The 15,392-nt window shown below is 39.9% G+C and overlaps 1 protein-coding gene across 2 annotated transcripts in view; it reads left to right on the forward strand.

The window, feature by feature from the left end:
* glrbb (glycine receptor, beta b) overlaps positions 1–15,392 on the forward strand; it is a 66,691-nt gene that overhangs the window by 16,580 nt on the left and 34,719 nt on the right. The window lies entirely within an intron of this gene.

A 15,392-nucleotide genomic window follows, 5' to 3' on the forward strand; every position in this document is an offset into this window, starting at 1 on the left:
TTGAATGCTGAAGTTGCAGAATATAAAAGAGTTGCATAAAATGTAATAGATTAACGTTAATACAACAATGCCAATGTAATTACGGCTATTGGATTCATTTTCTGCTGAGCATAGCCCACACATTTAATCGTAGCGTTATACATTTACCATTGAATAAGTTCTTATCATAATAAATGATAAATGAGATGTTTTCACGCACAATTTATTTAAGACTTTTCTCTAGTTGTCAAAGAAATTGATTTCTTTAAAATGAAAACATCACATAAACAGCAGAAACTTGGACCTTTACTGAATAATTAGGAGGTCTTGATCTTTATTATTTACCGTCCAATTTTTTAAAATGCAGTCAAAAAATGTACTATCCAGCCTTTTCCTTGGTTCCGAAATAGAGTTTGACATTTTAGTTACAACTCTCCTGTCATATTTCATTCTTCAAAGTAAAGCAGAAGGTTCTGGAGGTTTGACCTTATGTCTTATTTAAGTCCAGCCAATAAGACGACGTTACTTTGGGACGTTCCCCTGACTCATCTGACTCAGGAGCTTAGCAGGGTGTGTCCGGGTATTCGCTAATTGTGACTATTCAAACTAAAAGAAGTGTGATTTTACAGTGCATAAATGAATATGGACGAGATTAGTAAGAACATACTTGATTATGAACATTTTATCTTGTGTCACTATCGAGCAATTTACAAATATGATCTTTTCTCCTTAAAAATCAAGACACGTTTTTTGCTGTTGTTCTTTTTCTTATTTCAAGTTAAAAAAAATATTAACTTGCATTTTGTGTACATTGTTGCCCTGTTGGGGCTCATGTCACGTAAGGATGGGGATGATTGACTGTCGACATGCTCCAGTCATTTTGAATTCTGTCAGTTACCCAGCATCACTCTTCTCTCTTCAATGGTCTTTCCTGTATTTTACATCATAAGATCAAAAACATATTCCACCCTGTTTTGAATTACTGCACACGGGAGATGACTGACATGTCATGACTCCAGACACAAAACAAACCATTTCTATGGATGGACTGGTCAGATTTAGAATAGGTTTAGTCCTTTTTTTAGAACCACAGTTAGATTCCACTCCAGACCTCGGAGATTCAAGTGGGCAGATTACTGGTGATTCAACCTGAAATTGTGTGGGAGGCTAGTGGAACACCAGGTGCCACAGGGGGCGCTAGTGGATACTGGACTTCTCTCACTTTGCCTATGAAAATTGGACAACCTTCACGATCATTTACGTGCGCTGTCCCCACCAAGTAAAACATAATTATAATTTTAATAAGAAGTGCATGGTTCAATTTCAATTCAAATTATTTTTGTAGCGCCCAAAATCACAACAGCAGTTGAAAAACGGATTAAACAATGTTCATAGGGACTTGGCAATGTCCCAGCATCCCGTGCCCTTAGACAAATGTCCCAGGGTCTTCTGTCCTTAGACCCTCCTTCTACAAAACATCCTTGGGAAAAAGTAGAAATCAGGAGGAGTTCCAGATGAAGGAGAGATCTGACTCCCTCAGACGGACGCGAGAGAGACAGTGGAGCTGGAGCCACTCCAGAACCAGTTCTTCAGGAGGAGAACCAGTTCTTCCAGGCAGAAGAAGAACCGTTCATATTCAGTAGAGACCGCCAGGGACTCGAGGGTCATCTGGGTCCACAGGTCATCGCGGGGAAGTGGCAAAAGAAGAAGTAACGGCAATGAACAGATTTCAATGGTGGTGGTTTCCAAGAAGCTGATCATGGGTTTGATTCCCGGGCCGGACCAACATCACATGATCTCTCTGGGTAGAGTCTGCATGTCCTTCCTGTGGGTCCTGTGGGTTCCTCCCGCCTTCCAAAAACACGTGTGGGGTAAATTGGCAACTGTAAATTGAATGTGAGAGTGAATGATTGTCTGTGTCTCTGTGTTGGCCCTGCGATGAGCTGGCCCCTGTCCAGGGTGTGCCCTGCCTAAGGCCCAAAGTCACTGGGACAGACTCCAGTCACCTGTGACACCAAACGGGAACAAGCAGCAATATTAATAAAACTACATAAAAAGATCTTTATTGCAGTATTGTGTATTGTACGTGTTGTCCCCCCCTGTCTGTAAATACACCCCCCTTTTTTATATATGTTCAGCGTCTTTGGGTCACTGAAAAGCGCTATATAAATAAAAGTTATTATTATTATTATTATTATTAATAGACTGTGAATAGAAAAGGCCTAAGCAAAGTATAAATGTGAGGAGTGATTGTCTAGTAAAGTTGTACAAAAATGTTTGAGTGATATAAAATGAATTAATCTTATATGTTGGGGCTGCATGTAACATATTATAGGTAAATGGGGTAAAATGGTATTGATTTCTTTTAGCAGGGCAAACATCTGCATCTCCATAAACCACTGGTTTATTTCTCTGGAGAAGGTAAAGAAGTGTCATGTCTCAGCTCAGTGGCTTTGTCCCATGAGACAGTTGGGCCAGGCTTACTGCACTGTCCTCTAGTGGTGTCTTTGTGACTCTGGTGGTCTCATCTGAAAAGAGGGCGGGGCCAGATCTTATAAACCATTTGGACTGGGGAAAAAGATCACATTTTCAACTCTCAACTATCTATATTTATTCAGTATATGGCAATGATTATGTCTTTGTATTTTTTATGAATGAATTTTATTATTGTGTCAAAATGATGCAAAATGAGAAATGTGATCATAGTTGTTTTTTTTTAATTTACCCCCCTCCATCCCTTGTTGGGAAATGGGAGGTTTTGTCTATAGGAGTTTTTGTTTATAAGAGTTCTTCTATTGAGAGTGTTTTTTAAACTTCCTATATTCTGTGATCTGTCCTTTTCCTCTGTATCTACTGCGTTGTATCAATGAAATTTCCCCATGTGTGGACAATAAAGGATTATCTTATCTTATCTTATCTTAATATATTTGTTTTACATATATTTGGATTAACAGAGTGCAGTTGAAATATGTCTAATATATGAGATATATCACGGTACAACACTAAAATACAATTAAACCAAAATTAACAAAACGTGAAGACATCAACCTAATCGGACTAAACAAAAGTGGGTTCCTTCCACATACATTAGATTCCAGTTCTCTCCATCCGCCTTCTCCGTATAGAAAAGAATGGATTCTCTGGACTTTCCATTGTCTCCTTTCCCAAGCGCCTCCTTAAATGGGAACAAATGTGTTCACAGAATGTACATCTTGAAATCAAATAGCGTTCGTTTGATGTCGTTTAAGTATTGGCAAGTGTAATCCGGATGACAAATCTGGTGTTCCGTGTGCAGTGTCTGTGAGGATCAAGGGGAAGCACTTGGTTTGAGTTTGTGGACACGATTTATGCATTTTGCTTTGATCACAGTATTTGTGGAGGTGCAGCATGCATTCCCGTGGAGCGCTCCAACCTTGACGTGGTTTAGATCACGATATGTAAAAAGTGCGTTTGAAAAGAAAGGAGTGTTGTTTGACAGGCAGTTGCTTTGGATTTTATTGTTTTATTTTATTTTTTTAGCCTGGTGAAGTGTTGAAAAATGTCTGGAAGACGTCATTATGTGTGATACATCCCATTCATCTTGTAAATAAGTTGAGGGAAGGGACAGTTATTAACAATAACAACAATTCTGGTGGACATTTACTGGACATTGACAATTACACTGGGCAATTACCCATGATTAATATCAGTTTGTAATGTTGCACGTTTAAATGAGTTCTTATTCAACTGTGAGTAAAGGTGCACAAGGCTAGTCTGTTTCCATAGCAACCCCAACCTGACCTTGATGGCACACTGAAGTTTCCCGAAGCCCGTCGGCTTTATTATATAGTTCAGCGTGAAATGGGGATGAAAGAAAAGGGAGGACATGCAGCAAACTGTCATAGTCGGGATTCAAACTCACGATACTTCGGCCGGCTGCACATGGCATAAGTGCTGCCACCTTAACCACTCCACCACAGCATCGCATGGTTTCTCATAATGTTCAGCCGCACTTACTCTCAGTCATTTCTGTTTGAAGTCAAGTTGGACTCAAAGTTTGGATGACAAAAGTGTAAAACTCCAGACGCAGTCATGTAAACATGTTTTGGCCGTGCCCCGGGACACACCGGTGCAGAGGCCTGTTCACTGACACTTCTGCACACGGAGCCCAGCGGCCACAAGCAGCCGAGGAGACACTGGAAATAGCCACGTCGGAGCTAGAACATTCTATTTTTGTTTTTACAGAACGAACAATGCACAGACATAGACAACAGCTGGACGCAAACGCTGAATACACCTACACTTTTACACTCTTTTCTCCTTGTGCGCCTCACGTCTGTCTCAGAAATTATACAAATGAGACCAAGACGTTTTCCTCTGATGACTAGACCCACTGGCTTAAGCATGGTGTGGCTAAAAACAGTGCTTCGAGTAAGTTCTTTCTACAGCGATACAGTTGGAGCAAAACAGTGTCTCATTAAATAGGAAATGTTCTTTTTCCTTTGTTTAAGATGTTTTCTGGCAGATTATGTTAGTGTGGGCACACCTCATTCAAACCCAGTGGGAGGATGTAGCATGCATGTAACCTCAGTATCTTTGGTTATTTATGCAACAAACCTGGACCACGTTCAAGTCTTATCTATGTTTTTGTGTCTGTATTTAGCACAATATAAATCTGATCTATAGACCCCCTGATATAGACCCTTCCATGGTTTGTAAAAAAAAAATGTATTTCATAAGCCTGGTACCAGAAACTAGGGCTGCTGACAACCACGCAACCACCAGAGTAACACCAGAGCCTCCTTACAAACATGACCAATTAACTGCAATCCAAAATACAGTTTCTTATTCAAATTGAAGGTGATAGAATGTTCAGGAAGTAGCAAGCTGCGTGTGCATCTGTTCAAATCACTCCTGGACAAATGGTTTGTTGTCCCCCCTCAGGCAAGTGTCATCTCCAAGAGTTCTGATGGCGCCCCACGTCCTAAAAGAGTCTAATATTAATACATATGGCCGTTAGTTCATTAAAACAATTATTTTGTAGCACGTTGTTTTGAAAAGCGGAGGTGTTTCTGGAGATAATTTACTGGAATCTGCAACAATCTAATTTTTACATATATACATATACGTATGTTTTTCTGATTCAATTCAGGTCATGAGTTGATTGAACACGTGATCTGTACACGAGCTGCCCTCTGCTGCTGCCTGTGCCCCAGAGCCAAAGACTGTTCTGCCATGATGGTTTATGTTGCTTCTATAAGTCATTTGAAGAGAATGTGCTTGTGCAGATCACCATGGTATCTCATGCTATTAAGTCTATCCATCTGTAATTAAGAAGCAGACATAAAGTACAACCTTAAAGCTTTCTTGCATTTCAAACTGTTTCCAGTCTTTTATTTTGCGCTCTGCTGTTATAATATTACAATCATCTGACATAGTGCGAGACAGGAAGCGACTGGCACCAACCCTACTGCCTCTACTACACTACTACACTACTACACTACTACACTACTACACTTGCACTACTACACTACTACACTACTACACTTACACTACTACACTACTACACTACTGCCTCTACTACACTTACACTACTACACTACTACACTACTGCCTCTACTACACTTACACTACTACACTACTACACTACTACACTACTACACTACTACACTACTACACCTACACTACTACACTACTACACTTACACTACTACACTACTACACTACTGCCTCTACTACACTAACACTACTACACTACTACACTACTACACTACTACACTTACACTACTACACTACTACACTACTACACTTACACTACTACACTACTACACTACTGCCTCTACTACACTACTACACTACTACACTACTACACTTGCACTACTACACTACTACACTACTACACTTACACTACTACACTACTACACTACTGCCTCTACTACACTTACACTACTACACTACTACACTACTACACTACTACACCTACACTACTACACTACTACACTTACACTACTACACTACTACACTACTGCCTCTACTACACTAACACTACTACACTACTACACTACTACACTACTACACTACTTTCTCTACTACACTTACACTACTACACTACTACACTTACACTACTACACTACTACACAACTACACTTACACTACTACACTACTACACTACTGCCTCTACTACACTTACACTACTACACTACTACACTACTACACTACTGCCTCTACTACACTTACACTACTACACTACTACACTTACACTACTACACTACTACACTACTACCTCTACTACACTACTACACTACTACACTTACCCTACTACACTACTTTCTCTACTACACTTACACTACTACACTACTACACTACTTTCTCTACTACACTTACACTACTACACTACTACACTACTACACTTACACTACTACACTACTACACTACTTTCTCTACTACACTTACACTACTACACTACTACACTACTACACTTACACTACTACACTACTACACTACTACACTACTGCCTCTACTACACTTACACTACTACACTACTACACTACTACACTACTACACTACTACACTACTACACTACTGCCTCTACTACACTTACACTACTACACTACTACACTTACACTACTACACTACTACACTACTACACTTACACTACTACACTACTACACTACTACACTACTACACTTACACTACTACACTACTACACTACTACACTTACACTACTACACTACTACACTTACACTACTACACTACTACACTACTGCCTCTACTACACTTACACTACTACACTACTACACTACTGCCTCTACTAGACTACTACACTACTACACTACTACACTTACACTACTACACTACTACACTACTACACTACTACACTACTACACTTACACTACTACACTACTACACTACTTTCTCTACTACACTTACACTACTACACTACTACACTTACACTACTACACTACTACACTACTACACAACTACACTACTACACTTACACTACTACACTACTACACTACTGCCTCTACTACACTTACACTACTACACTACTACACTACTACACTACTGCCTCTACTACACTTACACTACTACACTTACACTACTACACTACTACACTACTACCTCTACTACACTACTACACTACTACACTTACACTACTAAACTACTACACTACTACACTTACCCTACTACACTACTTTCTCTACTACACTTACACTACTACACTACTACACTACTTTCTCTACTACACTTACACTACTACACTACTACACTACTACACTTACACTACTACACTACTACACTACTTTCTCTACTACACTTACACTACTACACTACTACACTACTACACTTACACTACTACACTACTACACTACTACACTACTGCCTCTACTACACTTACACTACTACACTACTACACTTACACTACTACACTACTACACTACTACACTACTATACTTACACTACTACACTACTACACTACTACACTACTACACTTACACTACTACACTACTACACTACTACACTACTACACTTACACTACTACACTACTACACTTACACTACTACACTACTACACTACTGCCTCTACTACACTTACACTACTACACTACTACACTACTACACTTACACTACTACACTGCGACACTACTACACTACTACACTACTACACTGCGACACTACTACACTACTACACTTACACTACTGTCTCTACTACACTACTACACTACTACACTGCGACACTACTACACTACTACACTACTGCCTCTACTACACTACTACACTACTACACTACTACACTACTACACTACTACTCTACTACACTACTACACTGCGGCACTACTACACTACTACACTACTAGACTTACACTACTACACTACTACACTACTGCCTCTACTACACTAACACTACTACACTACTACACTACTACACTACTACACTTACACTACTACACTACTACACTACTACACTTACACTACTACACTACTACACTACTGCCTCTACTACACTACTACACTACTACACTACTACACTTGCACTACTACACTACTACACTACTACACTTACACTACTACACTACTACACTACTGCCTCTACTACACTTACACTACTACACTACTACACTACTACACTACTACACCTACACTACTACACTACTACACTTACACTACTACACTACTACACTACTGCCTCTACTACACTAACACTACTACACTACTACACTACTACACTACTACACTACTTTCTCTACTACACTTACACTACTACACTACTACACTTACACTACTACACTACTACACAACTACACTTACACTACTACACTACTACACTACTGCCTCTACTACACTTACACTACTACACTACTACACTACTACACTACTGCCTCTACTACACTTACACTACTACACTACTACACTTACACTACTACACTACTACACTACTACCTCTACTACACTACTACACTACTACACTTACCCTACTACACTACTTTCTCTACTACACTTACACTACTACACTACTACACTACTTTCTCTACTACACTTACACTACTACACTACTACACTACTACACTTACACTACTACACTACTACACTACTTTCTCTACTACACTTACACTACTACACTACTACACTACTACACTTACACTACTACACTACTACACTACTACACTACTGCCTCTACTACACTTACACTACTACACTACTACACTACTACACTACTACACTACTACACTACTACACTACTGCCTCTACTACACTTACACTACTACACTACTACACTTACACTACTACACTACTACACTACTACACTTACACTACTACACTACTACACTACTACACTACTACACTTACACTACTACACTACTACACTACTACACTTACACTACTACACTACTACACTTACACTACTACACTACTACACTACTGCCTCTACTACACTTACACTACTACACTACTACACTACTGCCTCTACTAGACTACTACACTACTACACTACTACACTTACACTACTACACTACTACACTACTACACTACTACACTACTACACTACTACACTTACACTACTACACTACTACACTACTTTCTCTACTACACTTACACTACTACACTACTACACTTACACTACTACACTACTACACTACTACACAACTACACTACTACACTTACACTACTACACTACTACACTACTGCCTCTACTACACTTACACTACTACACTACTACACTACTACACTACTGCCTCTACTACACTTACACTACTACACTTACACTACTACACTACTACACTACTACCTCTACTACACTACTACACTACTACACTTACACTACTAAACTACTACACTACTACACTTACCCTACTACACTACTTTCTCTACTACACTTACACTACTACACTACTACACTACTTTCTCTACTACACTTACACTACTACACTACTACACTACTACACTTACACTACTACACTACTACACTACTTTCTCTACTACACTTACACTACTACACTACTACACTACTACACTTACACTACTACACTACTACACTACTACACTACTGCCTCTACTACACTTACACTACTACACTACTACACTTACACTACTACACTACTACACTACTACACTACTACACTACTATACTTACACTACTACACTACTACACTACTACACTACTACACTTACACTACTACACTACTACACTACTACACTACTACACTTACACTACTACACTACTACACTTACACTACTACACTACTACACTACTGCCTCTACTACACTTACACTACTACACTACTACACTTACACTACTACACTGCGACACTACTACACTACTACACTACTACACTGCGACACTACTACACTACTACACTTACACTACTGTCTCTACTACACTACTACACTACTACACTGCGACACTACTACACTACTACACTACTGCCTCTACTACACTACTACACTACTACACTACTACACTACTACACTGCGACACTACTACTCTACTACACTACTACACTGCGGCACTACTACACTACTACACTACTAGACTACTACACTACTGCCTCTACTACACTACTACACTACTACACTACTACACTTTCACTACTACACTACTACACTACTGCCTCTACTACACTACTACACTACTACACTGCGACACTACTACACCACTACACTACTACACTACTGCCTCTACTACACTACTACACTACTACGCTGCGACACTACTACACTACTACACTGCGACACTACTACACTACTACACTACTGCCTCTACTACACTACTACACTACTACACAGCGACACTACTACACTACTACACTACTAAACTGCACCGCAACACTACTACACTACTACACTACTACACTACTACACTTACACTACTACACTACTACACTTACACTACTACACTTACACTACTACACTACTACACTTACACTACTACACTACTACACTACTACACTACTACACTGCGACACTACTACACTACTACACTACTACACTACTACACTTACACTACTACACTACTACACTACTACACTGCGACACTACTACACTACTACACTACTACACTGCGACACTACTACACTACTACACTACTACACTACTACACTTACACTACTACACTTACACTACTACACTACTACACTACTACACTTACACTACTACACTACTACACTTACACTACTACACTACTACACTTACACTACTACACTTACACTACTACACTACTACACTTACACTACTACACTACTACACTACTACACTACTACACTGCGACACTACTACACTACTACACTACTACACTTACACTACTACACTACTACACTACAACACTGCGACACTACTACACTACTACACTACTACACTACTACACTACTACACTACTACACTGCGACACTACTACACTACTACACTGCGACACTACTACACTACTACACTACTACACTTACGCTACTACACTACTACAATACTACACTACTACACTACTACACTACTACACTACTACACTACTACACTACTACACTGCGACACTACTACACTACTACACTTACACTACTACACTACTACACTACTACACTACTACACTACTACACTGCGACACTACTACACTACTACACTACTACACTTACACTACTACACTACTTTCTCTACTACACTTATACTACTACACTACTACACTACTACACTTACACTACTACACTGCGACACTACTACACTACTACACTACTACACTGCGACACTACTACACTACTACACTTACACTACTGTCTCTACTACACTACTACACTACTACACTGCGACACTACTACACTACTACACTACTGCCTCTACTACACTAATACACTACTACACTACTACACTACTACACTGCGACACTACTACACCACTACACTACTACACTACTGCCTCTACTACACTACTACACTACTACACTGCGACACTACTACACTACTACACTGCGACACTACTACACTACTACACTACTGCCTCTACTACACTACTACACTACTACACAGCGACACTACTACACTACTACACTACTACACTACTAAACTGCACCGCAACACTACTACACTACTACACTACTACACTTACACTACTACACTACTACACTTACACTACTACACTTACACTACTACACTACTACACTTACACTACTACACTACTACACTACTACACTGCGACACTACTACACTTACACTACTACACTACTACACTACTACACTTACACTACTACACTACTACACTACTACACTGCGACACTACTACACTACTACACTACTACACTACTGCCTCTACTACACTTACACTACTACACTTACACTACTACACTACTACACTACTACCTCTACTACACTACTACACTACTACACTTACACTACTAAACTACTACACTACTACACTTACCCTACTACACTACTTTCTCTACTACACTTACACTACTACACTACTACACTACTTTCTCTACTACACTTACACTACTACACTACTACACTACTACACTTACACTACTACACTACTACACTACTTTCTCTACTACACTTACACTACTACACTACTACACTACTACACTTACACTACTACACTACTACACTACTACACTACTGCCTCTACTACACTTACACTACTACACTACTACACTACTACACTTACACTACTACACTACTACACTACTACACTACTATACTTACACTACTACACTACTACACTACTACACTTACACTACTACACTACTACACTACTACACTACTACACTTACACTACTACACTACTACACTTACACTACTACACTACTACACTACTGCCTCTACTACACTTACACTACTACACTACTACACTACTACACTTACACTACTACACTGCGACACTACTACACTACTACACTACTACACTGCGACACTACTACACTACTACACTTACACTACTGTCTCTACTACACTACTACACTACTACACTGCGACACTACTACACTACTACACTACTGCCTCTACTACACTACTACACTACTACACTACTACACTACTACACTACTACACTGCGACACTACTACTCTACTACACTACTACACTGCGGCACTACTACACTACTACACTACTAGACTACTACACTACTGCCTCTACTACACTACTACACTACTACACTACTACACTTTCACTACTACACTACTACACTACTGCCTCTACTACACTACTACACTACTACACTACTACACTACTACACTGCGACACTACTACACCACTACACTACTACACTACTGCCTCTACTACACTACTACACTACTACGCTGCGACACTACTACACTACTACACTGCGACACTACTACACTACTACACTACTGCCTCTACTACACTACTACACTACTACACAGCGACACTACTACACTACTACACTACTAAACTGCACCGCAACACTACTACACTACTACACTACTACACTACTACACTTACACTACTACACTACTACACTTACACTACTACACTTACACTACTACACTACTACACTTACACTACTACACTACTACACTACTACACTACTACACTGCGACACTACTACACTACTACACTACTACACTTACACTACTACACTACTACACTACTACACTGCGACACTACTACACTACTACACTACTACACTGCGACACTACTACACTACTACACTACTACACTACTACACTACTACACTACTACACTACTACACTTACACTACTACACTTACACTACTACACTACTACACTACTACACTTACACTACTACACTACTACACTTACACTACTACACTACTACACTTACACTACTACACTTACACTACTACACTACTACACTTACACTACTACACTTACACTACTACACTACTACACTGCGACACTACTACACTACTACACTACTACACTTACACTACTACACTACTACACTACAACACTGCGACACTACTACACTACTACACTACTACACTACTACACTACTACACTACTACACTGCGACACTACTACACTACTACACTGCGACACTACTACACTACTACACTACTACACTTACGCTACTACACTACTACACTACTACACTACTACACTACTACACTACTACACTTACACTACTACACTACTACACTACTACACTGCGACACTACTACACTACTACACTTACACTACTACACTACTACACTACTACACTACTACACTGCGACACTACTACACTACTACACTACTACACTTACACTACTACACTACTTTCTCTACTACACTTACACTACTACACTACTACACTTACACTACTACACTGCGACACTACTACACTACTACACTACTACACTGCGACACTACTACACTACTACACTTACACTACTGTCTCTACTACACTACTACACTACTACACTGCGACACTACTACACTACTACACTACTGCCTCTACTACACTAATACACTACTACACTACTACACTACTACACTGCGACACTACTACACCACTACACTACTACACTACTGCCTCTACTACACTACTACACTACTACACTGCGACACTACTACACTACTACACTGCGACACTACTACACTACTACACTACTGCCTCTACTACACTACTACACTACTACACAGCGACACTACTACACTACTACACTACTACACTACTAAACTGCACCGCAACACTACTACACTACTACACTACTACACTTACACTACTACACTACTACACTTACACTACTACACTTACACTACTACACTACTACACTTACACTACTACACTACTACACTACTACACTGCGACACTACTACACTTACACTACTACACTACTACACTACTACACTTACACTACTACACTACTACACTACTACACTGCGACACTACTACACTACTACACTACTACACTACTACACTGCGACACTACTACACTACTACACTACTACACTACTACACTACTACACTACTACACTACTACACTGCGACACTACTACACTACTACACTGCGACACTACTACACTACTACACTACTACACTTACACTACTACACTACTACACTACTACACTACTACACTACTACACTACTACACTACTACACTGCGACACTACTACACTACTACACTACTACACTTACACTACTACACTACTACACTACTGCCTCTACTACACTACTACACTACTACACTACACTCACTGCGACACTACTACACTAGTACACTAGTACACTACTACACTACTGCCTCTACTACACTACTACACTACTACACTACTACACTTACACTACTACACTTACACTACTACACTACTACACTACTACACTTACACTACTACACTACTACACTACTACACTACTACACTACTACACTACTACACTGCGACACTACTACACTACTACACTACTACACTTACACTACTACACTACTACACTACTGCCTCTACTACACTACTACACTACTACACTACACTCACTGCGACACTACTACACTAGTACACTAGTACACTACTACACTACTGCCTCTACTACACTACTACACTACTACACTACTACACTTACACTACTACACTTACACTACTACACTACTACACTACTACACTACTACACTACTACACTACTACACTACTACACTACTACACTTACACTACTACACTACTACACTACTACACTCACTGCGACACGCCCTTTATCCAAGCGTGCTCAGACGGTGTAAACAAGCCATTGTTTCAACAAGTCCTTCAAATTCACAATTTTCTTCACAAATAGGGGGGAATTATGCAAATGAGTGAAAGCATGAATTTCTTCCCAGCCTCGCTCTGTCTTTACAAGTCTTTGAGCTTGCCCACTTGTCTAAACATTGACTTTACAATGCGTGGGTGGTCCGAGTGTAATCAAATATCGGGCGGGTGGCGGCTGCGCGGCTGCGCGGAGTTAGTGCTCTAATCAGATCGTGCACAAGGCCGCTGCATCTGGCCCGCTCGCCGGCCCGGTATGT

This window comes from Eucyclogobius newberryi, unplaced genomic scaffold, assembly GCF_026437365.1.
Source record: "Eucyclogobius newberryi isolate DKJ021-1_F unplaced genomic scaffold, fEucNew1.0.hap1 SCAF_11, whole genome shotgun sequence".
Lineage (NCBI taxonomy): Eukaryota > Metazoa > Chordata > Actinopteri > Gobiiformes > Gobiidae > Eucyclogobius > Eucyclogobius newberryi.